Source organism: Gavialis gangeticus, unplaced genomic scaffold (genome assembly GCF_001723915.1).
Source record: "Gavialis gangeticus isolate Ggan-Ray unplaced genomic scaffold, GavGan_comp1, whole genome shotgun sequence".
NCBI lineage: Eukaryota > Metazoa > Chordata > Crocodylia > Gavialidae > Gavialis > Gavialis gangeticus.
Genome location: NW_017729030.1, coordinates 36434415 through 36455382, shown reverse-complemented (window position 1 = coordinate 36455382; position 20968 = coordinate 36434415).

Here is a 20968-nt window from a genome sequence, read left to right as displayed (position 1 = left end):
AAAAAAAAACAAACAAAAAAACAAAAACAAACCAACAACACACCTTGGAACATAGTTATAGACCCTTTTGATTTACACATCCACCTTCTTTAAACCAGACAACTCAGGAGGTGCAAACAAGTGTTTACATCTTTAAGCCACCAACCCTTAAACCAGGAACAGATGTGTGTAGCAGTTCACTGCTCCCAGGAGTAGTCTATACTTGGATCTGCCATGTCTGAAATCCATGCAGGCACCCCTATGTCATTTACTCGGGGTCAGGGAGAAGGGTGGGAAGGATTGGGGAGAGGGCTAGCAGATCCTCAGTGGAGATTGGTGGGTCCAGGGAGAGTTTGGCTGGATTGGGCAGGGGAATCCACAGGGGGATTGATTGGTGGGTCTTCAGGAGGGTTGGTTGCCCAGTTATGGAGGGTCAGGGAACTAAAAATAACCCAGTCAGGGTTGGAGGGGGAGTGGGGAGTGGCAAAGCTTTCTCAGCTCCAGGGAAAAACCATGAATGCATAAAAGTGTTCATAAGATCAAGCTAACCCTTTCTTAGATTGGGTTAACCTGATCTCTGTCTAAGTCGGTGTACCTACTCAGATGAACTAACCTAAATTGTGCATGCCATTTTTTGCCTGATTTAACCATTTTGAATGCCTGCATGGAAACACATTCACTTACCTCCTCCCCTATTCCCATAGGAATAAGGATTTCTTCTTTCTCTTTAAGAAATCACAAAGAACACATTCTTTTGTTCTGCCTCTCTGTTTGCTACCTCTTCCACCTGGAACATGGGAAATGCTGCTTCAAATCCCAGATGCACTGAGCATTTAATTATCTATACAAAGTGAAGAGCACCAACAGTAGGAACTGAAAGGACTCACTGCAGGATAACAGTTTGGGGATGAGACCTTGGGAAGTTGAGTTCAAGTTTCAGTCTGACTTGAACCTGTACTTCCCATATGCTAGGTGACTGCCCTAAACACTCGGGGTTCCTGTACACATGTGGGGAGGCTGGTCCAGTGCAGTGCAATTACAGCATGTGAGAGCAGACTCATAACTAAGTCTGCTGCAGCATGCTAATTAACATGCTCCAGACAGCCTCCACATCTCATGTATCAACATCCCCGTGCTTCAAAATGGTGGTAGGGGTGCTTTAATTAAAGCTCGTTCAATGAACTGATACACAAGATGCTGTGGGCACTTCAATTAGAGCAGCTTTTGGAGGTATTGTATTTAAAGCGCCCCCTCCTCACCCCTCGAGCATGTGTAAAAATGTCCTAGGTTATTGGTTAATTATAATCTTACTTATAGCCTCTATTTGTTGTCATTTCCCTCCCCCATGTCCACCCCAGCCCCCACTCACACTCTCCCAAAAAAGATGTGGGTTCATTCTCAATAGAAAATTTTCAAGGGCAGAGAAGCTGTTTTTATAATGGCTCTAAACTCTTTGGTGGTTGTTGTTTTTTGGAACTTCCTAAGGAGCTTTATGCAGAGTCTGTTTTAAAAATGGGGGAAATGAGGTTCAGGTAAGCAGAACAATTTGCTCAAGATAAAACTGTTTGTTTTTAAGAATATGAATGGACTCTTCCAAACTTACTTCATTTGAATTTTGTACTTTGGATATTTTTAATAAGCATCTTTTTTTTTTAACACATTGTAATTTTGTTATCTCCAAGAGAATGAAAAAGCTATACAGTATTTAATTTAAGAATTTAATTTCAAACAGATAGATGAACAGGAGTGCACTTTAAATTATAAATAGGAAAATTGAATGATAAGAAATATGCTTTCATTACTTTATAAGTACCATAATAACACTTGCTACCTTGGGCCAGAAGATTATTGGCAACCCAAGTTTTAATCATCAAAATGGTAAAGTTTTGTGTGTCTGGGAGATACTAGTAGTTGCTTCTCTACTACAATGCATTTCTTGATATTTTGAGCTCTGGCTAATAAACATTTAATAATGATTATATTAACATTTATTTTCCTTTGGGCTTGTTTTTGATGTGTACTATATAAAACAGGTGTTTTGTATTATTTTACTGACACTAGAGCTTTCCGGTTTGCACTGAGCTCAGAATTATTAGTTCAGAATCTAGTTGCCTATCTTTGTTATTGCTTTGTAAAGTTCTAATTAGAATTCTGGGAATCTAAAGAAGCAATATGCTTTGTGAATAGCACTGTGTCTTTTAGATGCATGATTGCTGTTCACTTTCTTTCACTTGTTTTATTAAGCGGAGAACAGCAAAGAAGTATTTGAATAATCTTGTATGTTTGATCTTCTTGTATTAGAAAGAATTTATTAACAATAAGAAGAAAGGAGATAACTGTGAATCGGTATTCACTTTTGAGGAATATGAACAGGTATGGGGCTCATTAAGGACTTTGGCAAAGCTGATTCCCTGGTTTTTAAATCTCCTTTGGCCATTTAGACTACACAATTAAAAGATTCTTGTACCTTGGTTGGGAAGGGACCTCATAGGTCATCTAGTCCAGGCCCCTGCATAAGTGCAAGTGTTACTGTAACATATTTATCCAAATGTTACATCTAATTTCCTCTTGAATACCCCTAGTACTGGTGCCCTGTTGGCAACAAGGGGTAAATTATTCATTTGACTAATCAACCTTAAAGTTGAGACTTTTTTCATAATATCTAACTTGCTATTGCTCCTTTTCCTACCATACCATTAACTTGCAATTTTCAGCAGAATTAATATTCAGATAAATTACCTGCTTTCTACATTCCAGTAATTTCTGCCCTGCTGTTGGAAACTTAGCCTCTTGCAGCTGTATGCTGTATTGGTGTTCATAAAGCCCTCCAGTTACAAATATCCAGTCATAAGGCAGGAACAGGTCCTCAAGTCTTTCTAAAATTGCTGTGGCCTTTTTATGCCATTCCAGACACAAAAAAGCTTTATAAGTTATTTTTAGGGATCTAATATTAGTATGCTTAATGCAGGATCATGTATCTGGCCCTTATAGTTTGCAGTGTAAGGGCATGGCAGGAGTGGTGCTTGAGGTAGGAAAAGAAGGAAGGATAATAGGTGAAATTAAAGCTGTATAAAAAACATAATTGATTTAGTTTGGACATCTGTGGCAGGGCACTGCTAGTACCTGTCACTTTAAGGACTGGGCCAGGGAGGGGCAGGTGCCTGAGTAGGGCAGTCTTTTTTAAGGCCCAGCTACCTGAGCTGATGGCAATTCATGATCATCCAGCAGAGGAGAAACACCTCTCTGCTGACCTCTGCTAGGGACACCCTGGAGGTAAGGGTGAGGCTATGGAGATGTCTTGGAGGCCTCATTGGTCCTGGACATGATCTAAAACTGTACCCTGCCAGGGCAGGAAGGCCTAGTGGGGCTGCTGGTGGTATGGCAGTCCCCATATAAATGCCAGGAGTGATCATCTCCCTGGTATAAGGTGGATCAGGGCATCTTAACCTCAGCCCCTACCTTCAGGTGGGTTATATAATACACAGAAATATAATACACAGAAGGCCAGGTAAGCTTCTTAAAGTACCTGAGCCTGCTGGAGTGAGTGACCCCGTGGGGCCAGGCATACTTTAAGAAGCGCCTGAGCTGGAAATGGGGGACCTTGAACCCTGTGAGCAGGCAATCAGCTAGACTTGTCCTGAGGGACCCTTGATTGGCCCATTCTGGGGCCTTGACCTGGGGGGGGGTCCAAGGGCCAAGGAGGCCCACCACGAGGGATGTCCAGAGCAGAGAGTCGCAGGATCCTAACTGGCCTGAGATGGGGCCTAAGGGGGATCTGAAGGTCCTAGAGAGGGGACCACAACTAAGGGGGTGAAGGGTACAGCTGAGTTTAGCTGCCTGGGATGCCATCTGCAAGGCCTGAGCTACAGTGTATGAGTAGAACAGAGCTATAGATTTTCCCCTAAACATCAGAAATCAAAATGGGCAGCCTCCTATCTAATTAACACCTCAGTACTCTACTATTACATCAAGGCACGGCAGGCAAGTGAGGTAATTGCCTCCCCACAGACAGGAGGTGGACTGGTGCTTGCATCGGGCATGAAAGCTTGCCCCTGTCACAACATTCAATCCGAAATGTTTCTTTTGATAAATGCCAACACAAACCAGTGTAATACTTCCATGTATTTTATTTTTTATCCTTTTTTCCCCTTTTTTTTGGGCCCAAACTGCTGAGTTCAGTCTGAATTTTTGAACAGCTTTGGTTGCCATCAAACTACATTGTTAGTTGAATAAATAATTTGCCAGCTATACACATAAACACCCCCAGAGTGACTTCAATTCTGTGAGGTATTTGCTTTTTTTCCTTTAATGGACAAAAATGGAGTGGAAAATCAGCCAGCTGGAGAAAATTCCTTCTCTGTGTTAAGAAACCCCTGGGGAATGCTCATCATTGATGTAATTACAATGATGCTGAGTGCCATGTCACTCTACCTCTGTGAAAGGTTGATCTATGGCAGTTGCAGATAACCTAATCCAAGGTCCAGCAGCAAGCAAGTTCATTTTAGACTTGAAAAGCTAAAAGCTGGATCTTGGGTGATTTAACTGAAAAAAGCAGTGACCAGACTTCCATCCTGCGTAGTACAGTCAATTTGATATATATCAATAGATTCAAATGGTTTAAATATGTCCTGGTTTATCTGGTTGTGTTTAAATAACTTATTTATTTAACATTCATGCCAAGGTACAGAAGATATGAGAGATTCACTTTTTTATATATCAAAGTTTAAGGCAGAGTGTTTAAGCTTAGTATTTCATCCATTATGGAGTCTTGTTTAGGCCTCTGACCTAGAACTAAAAGACCCTAACAATCTCACTGTTTAATGCTATCTACAGATCTGACTTTGGCATTTAGTCTCTATATAATGCATGCTAGGCTAGGCTTAAACTGCCATAGAATGGGAATTCACAAAGGCCAGTGTGAGGACTTGAGAACTGTCTTTACTGACCAATAAGACATTCTGGGAGCAGGCATGTGCCTTCAGCCTCTCAAGGAGAGTTAGCCTATCCTAACTTTAGGCTTCAGGGAAACACTATCTTGTACAAGAGTGATGAACTCCCTCCTAGAGTTGGATCTAGTAGAGGCATCTTTCCCACAAAATATAGTATCAGCAAGTGGTGCCCCCCTTTTAGCTTGTTGATTAGAATTCTTACTCTGGACAACAAGAATTCACCTTCAAATCATCTTCTTTCTGAGGCTATTTAAGCCAAAGTCTTCTATCTCCAAGGAAAGTTACCCTAACCACCAATTTTAGCAGGAAATTGACAGATAAGGAGGAACCTATTAATCTTTCCTCTTAAAATTGTTCACTTTCCATATAATAGTTCAATTTTCTTTGGACCAGAGACAGGGAAAGCAAGAGAGAATGATGTTATAGCCTGGTGGTGGTTAGGGCACTCATCTGATTTGGGAACATCTGGATTCCTGTCCTTTCTCCAACAATTATATAAGGGAGTGAACAAACATTGCAGCTTCAGCAGAGGGGTTGGAGCTGCTGTTTAGGAGCATACAATATAAAGGAGCTAAATTGCCCCAGCTTTGCCCCAAATGAAGTTTGGTTCACTTATATAACCACAGAAGTGTGCATACATAACAGTTACAGCATAAGACTTATTATCTTCTCCCCTACAACAGCTGTTCCTCTACTTTTGAAGCTTTTACACCTATACATTTGTCCATATTTGTGATGGGGGTTCTGTGAGATCTTTGGAAGGGTGCCATGAGGTCTAAAGAGATAGGTGCAGGCTTGGACTAGTTCTTGCCTGCTGTAGCCCTGCCTCTATACATCAACTTCTCCACAAGGAAGTAAGCATTATAATAAATATGTTTTGGGAATGACTTGCTGATAAATTTACAAAAGTTGTGGAGGAGTGCCTCAAGTTAATGAAGAGTGCTTCAAGTCTAAAAAGGTTGAGAACTATTGGTCCATATCCTAACTATTTACACTAAAGTAAACTGCTTCACCCACACTTACTCCAACTCTGTCAGATAGCTTAATTTTAAGATTCAGCATTTCTGAGGAAAACTATATGATCAATCTTTTCATTTGATTTCTAATTTATGTATGCCTTGATATGAGACCCCAGAAGTTGCACATTTCAACTCTTATACCATTTTCAGAGAGTGTAGACTAATTTTTGGCCATATTTTTAAGTTGTTAAGTTAGGGCTTGTGTACATGAAACAGGGGCCCTAAATTGAAGTGGTGGGTTTTAAAAAACACTGTTTAAATTTAGGACTGTTTTAACCCCTGTGTCATGCGCACACACCCCACTGACATATGTGTCTCTCTGGCAGGGAGGGGAGGGCAAGCTGCCAGCGCGCAGAGAAGTCCCTGGGCTGCAGGAGGTGTGGGGGCACTGGTGCTTCCCTCTGCAGCAGCGGTATGTCCCCCTCAAGCAGCAACTCCCCACAGGCACCTGGCTCGGGCGGTCCCAGGGGTGACAGCAGCCATGGAGGGAAGCACCGTGGAGGGGGCAGGCTCCGGGGGGATGGGCAGGAAGATCAAGCTCGCCACTTTCCTTAGTTGGAGTCTGCTTTTCTGGGCTGCTGTCAGGCTGCCTGCAGGGTCTTCTGCAGAGCGGTGGAGCTGCACAGAGCACAGCGCTTCACTCTACAGCTGTAGGGACAGCAAATTAAAACTCGTTCAAGGAGTTTTAGTTTGCTGCGCCCCAAGTCATTTAAGGTGCATTATACCACCTAATTTCCTACAGCAGCTGGAATTAATACACAATAAACTGCTGAGGTGTGCAAACACCAACACCATTAAACCAATGCAGAAGCATTTAGCCCACTTTAAAGTGTTGGGTACACATGCCTCGTTTCATCTACACATGGCTTTAGATGCCTTAGGTACTTAAAATAACTTTAAAAATGGCTTTAACCAATAAGCAGATATGTAAAGAAATTGTACTTGTTTTCATTTAAATAAGTGTTTTGTGTAGGTAAAAAAATGTGATCATTTTATTATGAGTTTTAGTTATTTAGTAAAACGTTTAGGATTGTTTAATGAATATAAGGAAGTCAAATACAGACTGTTTTCATTACAGATACATAAAGGATCATTTTAGGATAGATTTATGCTTCTATTCTTAAGTCCCTTCAAGAAGATTTCCTAATATTATAGGTTGAAATCACCTGTTAGATCTTACTGCTTTTTTATAATCTTATAATTATAGATTGCTTCAGACTGATATCTGTGCTAGTACCAGTGGTGTCTCCAAGATTGAACAGGAAGGCTACCTGGACTTAAAGAGGAAGATAAAATAAAAAGAAAAATAATAAATAAAAAATGTAGTTGTAAAAAAAAAAAAGTGTGAACATAGCCGAATAAAATATTCATAATTTCTGACAGTGATTTTAGATAAAAACTTTTAATTTTGATCAGTTTTAATGTTGGTAGTTTGGCCAAGTTTAATTAACCATGCTTTGTATATTAAGGGCCCCTCTATATATACAGTTATACATGCAATGGGATCTAATACAAGAGTCACACAATTGTGACTCCTGCCATGCCACACATGGCATCGTGCATGAGATCCCCATTGTGCCTTATCTCTGGTGCTGGGGAGCCTGGGATTACAGTCCCAGGTGTGGCCTTCACCAGCTCCCATGGCTGTGAGGCCTGCCCCTAATGGGACTCACAAAAGGGTGCAGCAAGAATGCTGTTGCTGGTGTGAGCTTGTGAGGTGCAGCGGGGGACCATGAGGAGAATGGTGCTGCCAATGAGAACCACCAAGATGATGATGCTGGTAGGGGGTGCAGTGTTCTCCCTGCTGCAAGCCCTGCAGCTGTTGAAGCTTAGGGCAGGAGCAGTGCTGGAAATGCTACCACTACTGCAAGCCGTAAGGGCTCTTATAGATGTGCACAGACCTCTGGAAATCCAGCGCATTGGAGCAGACATAATTAATGGAGTCTGCTGAAGCATGGAAATTGATATGCTCCAGCAGCCTTCCGCATCACATGTATCAGAGTCCCTGTGCATCAGCACACAGCAAAAATGGTGGCGGGCTGCTTTGAAATAAAATATATTCAATGAGCTTTAGTTCAAAGCACCCCACTACCATTTTTTCAGCATGAGGAAACTAATACATGTGACACACAGGCACTTTTAATTAGTGCGGGTCATTAATTAAAACACCTGGCACCGCATCCCAGAGCAGGTGTAAAAATGCCCCTTTGTCACCCGTGGGGCTGGCAGTGGGTGGTGCACCCATGTGACTGGGAACCCCTCAGTTAATGGGTCTCCCAGTCATAGGGGAGCACTTGACCATACATTCAATTAATGGCACAATTAGAACAAGCTACAAAATTGTTGTACATTTGTTGTGGAATAACTTCATAGCTTACTGCTTGTTTTAGCATGCCATTAATTGGTTGAACATATAACTGGGTCACAATGTAAGGTGTGATGAACTGGTCAGTCGTGCCTTATGTGTAACATGTAGGGGGTCCTAAAACACACAAATGTCCACATTTATGGGACCATATCCTTGTCCCTGCTCTGAATGCTTTGGCTCAAGGAACTTGAGAACTCCATAATCAATATCCCCCTTTGTGTAATGTTAACTAAGACTAACAGGAATGGAAAATATTGTTTCTATCCAACATATCAATTTAAACATTACAAGAGGAACCTTAGCTTTTGCATTTGACTCCTTGATTTCTCCAATTTAATATTATTTTCCTTTCAGTATTTCTAAAGGGAGAAAAACTCTGTTATATTTGCCTTAGCAAATCTTCTTATACATATATTAATATGAAACAAGACTAAAGCTGATGCACAAAGTTTTCTGAGAAGACTGTCATGAAATTAAGCCACTAAGCAGAGCTTTTAGGTTAAGGGTTCCTAAAGGGTTCCTGCTTGACAGTGGCTACATCTACATGACTGGTGGATTGTGCAGATGTTACTGTGCAGTCATTTAGTACTTGCACAAACAAGTACTAAATGACTGTGCAGTAGCTGGTGTTACTGTGCAGGACCACCACCACACTTTATTTTGCAGATGCTACTGTGCAGTAGCAATTAACTACTGTACAGTAGCTCGTTACTGCTGTGCACTGTTATTGCCACATGACTAGTGCTTTCCAACACTACTGTGAGGTAGCAACAAGTTACTGCACAATAGATAATTGCTACTGCTCAGTAGCATCTCATATAGACATGTCCACTCGTATGGGTGAAAAAAATCTTTACTTTCTATATATGCAAACAATGACTTTTAAAACTACTGTTTTGTCTCTACTTGGCTTGATTTCTCTCTTGTAAAACTTAGTGAGATCCACAAAATAAGGGTCTATGTGGTATGGCTTGGCCTTACAGAGGCAAATTGCCAAAGAACCAATGACTTCTAGGTATATGATGACATTTGTCTTTCACATTCTGGGCCCTAGAATGGCTATACTCAGCCAAATTTCTCATGGGACTCAGTGAGGACTGCTGGATCAGTCTCAGAGAATATATTTCTTGGCAGCCATAGCTATAATTAAGAGGGAGGACAGGCAGACTTAAATCAGACGTTATCTCATGTGACAGCACTACATGTAAAGGCAGTTTCTAAAATATTATTTCCATGTAAACTTTTTCTTTCTTTTTCTTTATTGTCACCACCTGGGTAATTATTTGGTCATATGTATGATGTAGTCACCCTCTTGGTTTCATCCAGGATTCAATTTGACTATATGTGAGTGAATGTAGGTACATTCGGTTTGACTCCTATTAGTTTTTCTTTTTGAGTAGGTGGGGTGGGAAGGAATTTTCCAACTACTAAAAGAAACCACAACGATTCATACCCCTGTCTATTGAAGTAATTTTTTACCTCCAACTCTATTGATTAGGCTATTTGGTACATTTTAGAACTGCATTGTATCAATTTTGTTACCCCTTGAATTTCCTCCACTTATAAATGTAAACAACAGATAGTGAAAATATGGTCAGCAGATTCTTCTGCCACCAGATACTGGTAACTGCTACAGTCCTGCAGCTACAACTAGTCTGAGTCCTCAGCACAAGGATTATGAGCTAGATGCAAAGACTATTGAAGTCAGTGTCTCTTTCCCTTGGCTGAAGTGGGTTTAGGATTAGGCCTAAGGCTATGGCCAGAGATAAAAAGCAAGGTTTCATTTTTTTAAACATGTCAATTGATTTTGAATAATTTTTCCAGATTAAACTTTTTTTTTAAATTTAATAAAGGTATTCCAGATAATAATGACAAAGTAGAGATTATTCTTAATGTAGCTTTCTCTGGTGTCAAACCTGTGGTCTACCCGATACCCAAGAAAAAACAAAGGTTATGAAAATGGGATGATTCTGTTGCTGAAAGAATTATATCCATGGAGTAACCATCAGAAATATTGTTTCTCATGGAACTATGATGCCGGAGAAGGAACATAGAGAATGTGGACACTTTTTCTCCAGGGGTACAATAAATCATATGGGTTCTTCCCAAATGCTAGTCAGAATCCATTTACTAAACTTTGTTCATGGTTTAAATTTGGTCCATGGGACCTAATTCAAAGCCTAATGAAAAATAAATAGGGTGAAGCTGAATGTTACACTTAGACCACACTAAGGGCACTTAAAACACAAGCATCTCCATGTTAAAGCTTGCTAACGCATGCTAAGTGCCTTCTGAGCACCTCAAAGTCATACCACTTCAAATGAGGGTTAACTCTAAGCCATGCTATCTAGCTCATGTTTGGGTATCATTAGTCCACTCCACAATGGTAAAATGAGCAATTTGCAGTTTTCCACCATCCCAGGATGCACAGTTCATAGCCCATCCCCTCTGTCCTCCCACCCAGAGAAGGGGTAGAGCCCAGGTGTCCTGGCTCCATGCTAATGGCAAGTCAGAACTGTGTGGGCAAGAAACAGTATTAACCCTTAACATATGACTACTCACAGCACATTCAAACTTTAACACTGCTTAATGTTCCACCAATTTAGTATGGTGTAAGTGTAATGTAACTTCACTCTTAGAAACTCTCCAACTGACTTCAGTGAGCTTTGAATCATGACCTTAGCCCTCTGTGTGAAAGGTGGAAAAGGAATTGCAGTAAGTTTAGGGATAGTTAAGTCTCTTCGTGTCCTTCAAAATTCTTGCAACCAGCAAAATATATGTTTTAAGCATCCCAGTGGCATGTATTAAAAAGGAATTTCCTAAAACCGATACTCAATTCTTCACTCAAATTGCTGTTGTTATTATGCATATTCAGACATTTAAGGAACAACAAGTTCACCTAAAATGCATTAGGGGGTTAATTAGGTTTTCAGTAAGCACTTCTTCCCTAATTCCTCCTCGGTGCACAACATTTACACTAAACCATTGGGGGATAGTTGGCAGCTGTAAACATAAATCATGATAACTACCAGTAATATTGACAGCAAAGAGATTTAAGGTTAAGGTCATTTAAAGCCAATGCCTTCTCTTCCTTTATTCAGTCACATACAATGCATACGGCTTAAGAAAAGGATTTATTTGTCATCTAATGAGGATATCCCTGAGCATGCTTTTATTTAAAACTACTCTTTACACATTTTTTCTTTCCTTCTTTCTTTTTCCCCTTATTCTATTCAGCAGCCTCCTTTATGGGTATTTCTCCCTCTGCAGTTTTCAGTAATGAAGGGGACACGTTATCTCTTGCTGTTGAAATTAAACCTTGGAAAGATTTTCTAGAATGAGAGTTTGATTAGCTATGGGCAAATATCCAAAAGCTGTTTGGGGTGGTGTTTGAATTTCTCATCCTTTTCAACATAATGCAAAGTTCAGATTAAATCAATAGCATTAGTAAGTACTTTTCTGCTGAAGGAGCACATGGATTCATTTACAGTGCTGTTTCCATGTCTCCCCTGATTCTGTAGGTTTATCATGCAAGAAGCCTCCTAAAATAATAGTTGTATCCTGTGGGAGGAGACTGTGTCCACTATTACTGTTCTTCAAACATTTTATATTGTTACAAGTAATTAACGGTATTATGCTTTATATGAAATTCATAGTAAAATGTTGAATATACTCTTTCATTTTCTATTTTTTAATTTCAATCCTATATCATATTTTCTCCCAATATTTTTTTTCTGGGTTGCTGTTTAGCTCCTAACCTAACCCCAGTTCTGCGTGTTATCTACAACTTCACACAAATGGGATTGCATGGGAGGTACAGGTCTATTTTGTCATGATCATGCAAACAGTTATGAATCTGAATAAATACATGCATATTGTAAAATTAGTCATATACATAACTATTTGCAGGATCATGCCTTAGCATATAAATTAATGCTTAAATTTGTTTGCCCTTAGTTACAGTGCAATGTGTTGTGTGCATACAGTTTATTTTTGTAACACAGTGTCAAATTCCTGACATTAGTGTAGCTGCATCAATGTAGGTGGGAAAAAGTTATGAGCTATTCTCTTCATGATGGTGTTAAAATGCTTTTTTCCTTCTTCCCCCCCCCCCCTTTTTTTTACTTAAATATGAGAGCATGGCTTTTCTTTGAAATGGGAGCTATTGTTATATTACCTATTGTAATGCAACTGATACTTACTTTTAGCTCAAAATATTGCAGAAATTCAGTGAAGCCCTTTTAAATGAGAGTCTGATAAAAGAATTTAATCACAGTGCAACAAAAGAAAAAATAGAATAGCTTTTTGAGTTGGTAAAGGAATATAGCTGATAGAGGAAGAGATCTGTTAAATTACATATTTCTGTGTAGTAGGCAACAATATATTTTGTTAAGCAGCAAAATCCTTTTACTTGAATACCTGCATGCTAAAAGAAGAAAAGATACAATTGAGATGTATTGGGTTATCAGCTAATCTGTTTTCTTAGGTCTTGAAATTGTGCATATGCTCTTATTAAAACATGTGCAACTGCTTTAGAATATGCCTGGAAGTAGTGCTGGAAGCAGTGTTTATAAGTAGTGGTGTATTTTCTCCTTTAAATCCAGATATGAGTATCTCAACCTGTCCTGTCTTGTAGTCAGTCTTAGAGAAGATGAGAGAGGAAAATGAGAAATTTCTCTGTCAGTTTTAGGAATGAAATTTAGACCTAGATACATAAAAGATCTAAACTGCTATTATAATGATATTGTAGCTAGTACTTAAGTAGAATTTATGTGCTTTCCTTTTCGACCTGGTCCTTGGTTCTCATCAGGACAATGGATTCAATTAACTTAAAAATAACACCTAAAAATGTAGTGCTGTTACTAATTATTGTAGTGGCCTCTTTTTATTTTTGATAAACTAGTGCTTATTCTTTTCAGCTATATTCATACAGCTGTAGTCTCTCATCGTGAAGTAGCCAAGTGGAATAGTTATAAATCCAGGAACTGATCATTTAGTAATTCTAGCAGTAGTTGGAAGTACAGGTTGGGAGTATAAAATGATAAATATGAAATCTAAAGTTTTAAAATCTTTTACAGTTAGGCTTTCAGTTTTGAAAATGCTGGCCATCAGCTCTATATTCCTACTGTACCTGGCTGTTAAAGTAAGATGTATTTACAAGTGTGTACCCAGTGAATTTTTGCCCCCTTAGATGCTATTCTAGTAGTTACCAAGGTGGAACTAGAATATTGTGTTTTAGAAAAATCAAGGGCTAAAGAAAAATGGATCTGTTTTCAGTACAGGAAGAGTCCAGGGTTGGATAAAAGGAAATTTGAAATTTGGTAAAGTAGGATTTTTTTATATAAGAGAAGAAACCATAAGAGAAGGAAGGGTAACAATGATGGCTACATACGTTATGCGTTTATTGGGAGACCTGGAGGTAAACTGAAGGATAATCAGAAAGACTGCATAAACAACAACCAGAATCAGTCTTCAAACAAGATTTAGACACTTAGGGAATAGACTGATCTTCTAAGAAGTGGCCTAATCGGAAGCTAAGCCTGAGGGAAAGGTTTAGGATGGGAGGCATGTTTAGTATAATTGTGGAAGATCTGTTCTGCTGTTATTGAACTACAGCAGAGAGGCATGGTCATGATTTTATTAAACTAGAATGGTAGTGTTTTGAATTTCTGTTATTTAGGTATATGATTAAACCCAAACTACCACAAGAATGAGAAAAATTAGTTCTAGTTCACTGCTGCATACTGGGGAGAGAGACGTTGCCTATTTTTTTAGAGTAAGTACGTTTATACACAAATGGGGGAGGGGTGAAACAAAACAAACCCAGAAGTTAACATCCACCATCAAATTTAAGAAATACAGAAGCTGTTTTTTATATTTTGATCTCATTCCTTGTTGATTTTTATATCATATGTATCAGGCCCTATATTGGATTTCCTCATCAATGTTGGCCTTTGAGGCTATGATATGCAAAGTGTTCAACATTTTCCAGCTCCTGTCTACAACGACCTTTGCCAGGGGAGCTGATTGGCCCACAACAAACTGGTGGGGCACCTTTGTTTTTCTGATGTTATAGGTCAATCTCAGATACTAGTATGCTAGAGACACAGTTAAGAGAGAATTGAAGCGATTTTGCAGCCCTGCTTGATACCAGTTTTAATGGCAAAGGCCTCCATAGTGAAGCCACTGCATAGGATGGAGGCAGTCGTCTGGTCATGAAGGAGTTTTAGGATGGTGATAAATTTCCCTGGGCAGCCAAACTTTGATAAGATCTTCTATACAGCCTAACAGTTAACAGAGTTAAAGGCTGTGGTCAAATTCGTAAAGGCCGTATACAGTTCCTGGTGTTGTTCTCAGTATTTTTCTTGGATCTGCCGGGCCACAAAAATCATGTCTGTGGTGCCTCTTGAAGGTCAGAAGCTACACTGAGACTTGTGGAGGATTTCCTTGTCAAGAAGGAGCAGTCAGTTCAGCAGAATTTGATTGAGGATCTTCCCAGCAATGGAGAAGAGGACAATACCTCAATAGTTTCCACAGTCAGACTTAGCTCCCCTTTTAAATATGGTGACACTATTGACATTGCTTAGGTCAGTGGGAATTTCCTTCGTGTTCCAGATTTTAAGAACAGTAATGTAATGTGTGGAACCATGGGGCAGTTTTGCAGAGCTGTGACCTCCATTAATTTGGACTGCAACTGCCACAAACTCCAGAAGCTGGGGGGGGGGGCAGTAGGGAAGGGAAAAGGTATAGGAAGCTTGAGGCTGGAGTAAAGGATGAGAGAACACTGTGTGCATGAAACCTGGTCAGTCCAACACAGAGTAGTGCACAGCTGGAGATCTCACTGTTGGGTCAGCCCAAACTGCGGACTGAAAGAGCTGGACTCAGACTTGATGGCAACTGCAAGCAATTCTTGGAGTGCTCTAGGAATTTAAGGCTTGTTTGGGGACATGTCCAGAAGTATGTGTGGGGAAATTAAGATGTTAAGTGCATGTTACCATGCTGTTGATGTTTCTTTACCTTTTACCTGTTCCCTCTCTTTGGCCTGTTGGCTCGTGACCCTAACCCCTATGATTTTCTATATAAAATGGGACACCCACCTTGCTGTTTGTGTCAATTCCTGGGGCTGCAAGGTTGGCACACATGGCTGTTTTTTCTTTGAAAGATTGGTAGCATTTGAACTTCAAAGGTACTTGATTTTGATCTTTAGGCGAAGAATGCATCCATCCACAAGATGGCTAAGTTTGCTGTTAAGAGAAGAACAGTTCTGATTCATTGCATTCATTGTCTGCATTCATCTTCATTGTCTGATAATAGTAAAATGCTAGCAGATAGAAAAAGTACCTGCTTCTTTACTCTTCCAAGGTGTAGGCTATCATTTAGACAACTGTATCATGTACAACTGTATAGTACTGATCTCAAATATGAGGTGTGACATTTTGAAGAAATATTCACTATGCAATTTAAAATACACCAGAAAAAATAACATTAGCAATATGAGGTGAAAATTTCAAAGTATCCATGCCATTATTTTTTCAAGAGTCTTGCAGCATGTTTTGGGTGTTCTCTCTACAGTATCAGTGAAAAACTAAGCCCCACTTACTAGTTCTCACTCTGCACCTACTGAACGCAGAGCTGAGGCTCTTGAGGATACTTCAGGAACTGCCTTGTCACCACTTTTGAAGTCTTGTTCTTAAGTAAGCATCAGAAGGAGGGCCAGTAGTGGTGGTGTCCTTGGAGAAGTAGTGGATGTCCTGGAAGAACCTTGACATCCCAGTCCCAGACTTGGAGCAAGAAGAAGAGGGTGGGTAGAGCTTAGTTTTTAATGACAGTCTTCTATTCATTGCAGAGGCAATATAGACGATGTACTCGAAAAGTAGATTTGATTTCCATTTGTGCATCTGAATTGTAGATTTTAGCCACATATCTGGGCATTTTTGGCCATGCTTCTGTACTGTGAATACATTAGCATGAGTTTTTAGATGAAGTGTTCTTAGTAGCCTATACACTGGCTAGGCACATATGTGTATATCTGAGGGTAAATTTGGGAAAAAGCCACATACTTTCCCCCCTCTCCTCTAATAGCTAAATGGTTAGCGTGCATATCAAGGATCCAGGGTCTAGCCACTCTCACCCAGAGGATGTTTGGATCTGTGCATGTTTCTTTGCAGCACACTACATACCAGGCAGTGCTCTTTTTGAAGCTCAAACACAGTCCTTTCTATTTAATAGTCATTGGGTAAAATGGATGAAGAGCATCACATAAAGAAGCCTGTGTCTTAGTTTGAGGAAGGTTTCAGGCTAGAACCCAATTCTAGCTTCGTTCTTGAATGGGAGGCATCTCTTTGAGTCATAGATCCTCCTGCTTTCTTGTTTTATCACTCCCCCCATATCTCTTCCTCTGAGCTACCTTGGGGGCTAAAACATAGTTTCATAGTTATTAACGGCTGGAAGGGACCTTACAGATCATTGGATCTAGGCCCCTCTGAACTTGGACAGGAAAAACTGCTGGGATCAGATGACCCCAGCAAGATGGGTGTCAAGACATTTTTTGAAGATTACTAGGATGGGTGACTGTACGGAAGCCTGTTAGAAACCCTCGGTACTTGACCTGTAAAGAAGTTTTTCCTTATGTCTAGCCTGAAGTGATCCTCAGTCAGCGAATGCCCATTATTTCTTGTCCTCCCCTGGGGAGCTGTGGTGAACAGATGCTCCCCCAGGCCCTGATGTATGCCCTTGATATATGTATAAGCTTTCACCAAGTCCCCTGTGAGTCTTTTCTTCTCCAGGCTGAACAGTCCCAAGTCTTTCAGTCTTTCCTTATATGACTTGGTCTTGAGGCCTCTAGAGAGGAGGGTCTATGCATCCACCTCCTTCTCCAGCACCCAACTGTCATTAATTACGTGTTTCTGTAGAGCTACATTTTTATGAAGTGGAAACACTACACATCCAGAATGGATGCACAAACATAACTATACCTGCTCAGCCAGTGCATAGTCTACTGAACATCCTTACTCTAAATGTGCACACTTATGTATGTACCTATTTGTCCATTGTGCAGAGATAATTGAATCTTAATTCTCATGTTTTATAGGTTATTCTGGTCTCTTACTGTAAACTGCCCCAAGCCTTTGTTGGGAAGTATGGCATATAAAACAAAGAAATAAATGTAGGTACCCAAAATATTACCCTGGCAATGTTATTACTCTTATGCAATTACTCTATGGCTGCTGCTGGTCTTCATAATAATGATGATGACTATGATGAGATAGTAGCACCTCATCTTTATTGATATATGATCATCTCTGCTCTCTCTAGAGACAGTCTTTCTCACCTTAGTAGCTAACAGAATACCCAGAAGTCTACCTTATAAAAGGGTCAGGTGTTTTGAATAGAAGGGAGACAATAAAAAGGTATACTGGGTAAAAGACAAGACAGAGCCCTTGAATGTCTCTTTTCAGGCATCCATTTCCCATTGTAAGCATTAAGACGATACTTAATGATCTAAGAGTAGGGAACAGTTACTGTAGGGGGTGTCCCATGAAAACTGATAATATACATTTAAAAAGTAAGGAAGCTCATTGATGTAACTTCATTTGTGCCTGAAGTTAGGTACATTAGCATCTAAGTGGCCTTCATCAGTATAAAAACAGAGGCAAGCATATGAGCATATGGCAAAAAAAGATTTCTGCATTCCTAGTTGCAGTCATCCTTTGTTGTAATGTAGTAGGTTTTTGCAAGACCAATTAAACTATAAAACATTTACGATATATACTTAGAGCTATGTTCAGTGTATTCCTACTGTAATTTATAAAACATGCATTATCACTTAAAAGTAATTTGTGTTTTGCAAACATAGTTTCAATAAATATATTTCCTGTGGTTTAAGTTTAAAACAGAAAGGCCTGAATATGCTGAATCACCTAGGATCAGTCTCTGTATAAACAATGCAGACATCATACAAATTGCAGGGCAACAATATAATCAATTAATGGTGTAATACTGGTGAAAAGACATTCAGGAAACAGGAGAGAAGAGGCAACTGTAGGCTGAATGCCTGGACTGCACCCTCTCCTGAAACAATTTCTAGTGGTGGACATTTGTGAGAAATTTCCACACCTAGAAATGAACATCTGTTCATACCCAGAGCCTTATGCAAATTAAGTGAATTGCCCAAGGAAGCCTTGTAATGACAGGATATGGATTTTGGTCTCCTGACTTCCATATCCGGAGTATTAACAGCATATAAATCAACAAACTATCCTGCCTAGAAGTTGGTTCCTCATCTCCGGATAAAGAAAATTTCATGCAAATCTAAACATTATTTATGCATGTAAACTTCTATTTTATTGCTAAAATCAATATTTTGGATTCCTGGGGGTTACCTCATAATAAAAAACAAAAATCACTGGGCTCTGAAATTTTGTAGTAGCTTTCTACCAGTTCTAAAACATCAGTAGGCAAATATAAAATTAAAAGAAGGAAGTGTTTATTAAAACTGGCTCTCTCAGAGCCCTTCAGCAATTTTAAAACAAGCTTTAATTTTTCCATTCACTTCACAGAATTACTGCACATGGACAGTTTGAATTATTGGGATAAGGACATCTCCCTAGTGCACACAAACTGTTTTTACCCCTAATATAAAATGTTTATCTTCTGTCCTGGGGTAGTTGCAAAATGTCAGATGTTTAATTAAAGAATTTTCTCCTCCCAGTTTTAAGGGCCAGTGTTGCATGTATGGTTTGCATTCCTCAGCCCAGAGCAATACTATGCCATCAAATATTTAGAGTTCCCTCTGCTGCTCTTCTGGCCTACCCCAAAGGCAAATGCACACACAAATATCCATTAACATCCAGCCATGAAACAGATCAGCACTCAAAGGCTATTTGCCAAAACTCAGAAAAATGATTTGTTTTTTCCTGTCTGGTAGAATTATCTGAAGGAAAAGCAAAACAGAACAGATCAGCTGTAATATAGCTGCTGTTCATTCATTGTTCAGTAAAATATTTCACCACAAAAGATTCCCGAACTGTTCTATATTATGGAAACTCTCTTGCAACAATAAAAAGTGTGTCACTATTTCAACTGTGTAGTTTAACTTGCATTCTCTACATCCATATCAACTATAAACAGTAAATAGTAAAATCTGAACTAGGAGCAAAACATCACAATTCATCCTTAAAACAGTCTGATACTGAACCTTAAAGATTAGGACAGTTCAAAGTACTGAGATGAGTATGTCATTACATTTCAGCAATACACAGATACAAGGTTTTGTTTAAGATTTATTTGGAGCTAGTATAAAAATGAGCTATAGACCTTTATTTGAATTTTTCCATGGTAGAAATATGGTCTCTTCCTTGTATTTCTGCCTTCCTTAAAATACTGTAACCCTGTGACCATAACTGTGTACTGTGTGACAACCTCTCTGTGTTGCTGATCTGCATACTCCCACTAGTATTCAGGGCTGGACTGCTAAGAGCTGTATCCACTGTGTGAATACCACCATTGGTATGCATGGTTGAAGAAAGTGAGAAATCTTTTTCCTTCTTTGTGCTAACATGTTTTAACTGCCCTTTTACCAGTATGAATATAAAGGTGATGTCAGGGTTACATTTAAACTATTCTAAGAGCCTTAAAATGGGAGTGTCTACACATTAAAGGCTATTAAGATGCTTCGAGGCTGCATCTATACATATGCTTGACTGTAGAGTAGACTAATTAGCTGTGCAGTAAAGTATTAGTTTCTACATGTGCACTAGTATTAGACTGCAATAAAGTAATCAACACTAAGATACTACTGGAGTAAAATACTTCTGTTGGGAACAGTACTATTTTATGTCAGGGTAATCTCATGTGGTTAAACACAGATGTAGATGCTGACTGAAGATGTTAATTATGCCCAGTCATCCCAGCCAGCTGGGGGCCAAACTCTTGCCTTCTACCTAGCCACATGGCTGTGCAGTCTCAGCACCCTCATGCCCCAGTCAGCCCCCCTGCCACCCAACACTGCCACCTGGAGCCTGGGGCTGAGCAGCTCTGATTTAAATTGCCCTGTCCCAGCTCAAGTTGCTGCTGTCCTGGGTGCACATTTAGGCTCGGCACCCAGGAGTTGTGTACTCTGGCTCAAACTGCTCCAGAATTTATTGCTTTGGATTAATTGCATGTGTAGATTCACTCAGAGGGTACATAACACAGTTTAAAGTTACAACACTTCAGATGAGTGTTATTTTGGAGCCATTCTACCTAGCTCAGACTAGAGTATTGTTAACCTTGTCCACAGAGACAAAGCAACCAATTTGGAGTCATTCGGCATCCCAGGATGCATGACTCCCAACTCCTCTACCTCTGCAAAACTTTCTGCCCCTCCAAGGTCTACTGCCCAGGGTTTGGTACTGGTCCCAAACCTCACCCATCCCTAGTGCCTGACAGAAGTGTTACAAGATATTTTCCTTAGCAGTTAGCTGTTATAACCCTTCTGCCAGGACAGACAATAATAATAGCTGAGTTAAATTTAGGGGTTTAAATCTGGCTTAAACCCTCATCCAGGAACCTGGGGAAATAAATTTAACTGGGTGTTTCTATAGTGAAAAACTTCCCCACTCATAATCAATGCTGAACTAAAACTTAGCTTATCGTTGGGGGGGGGGGGGGGG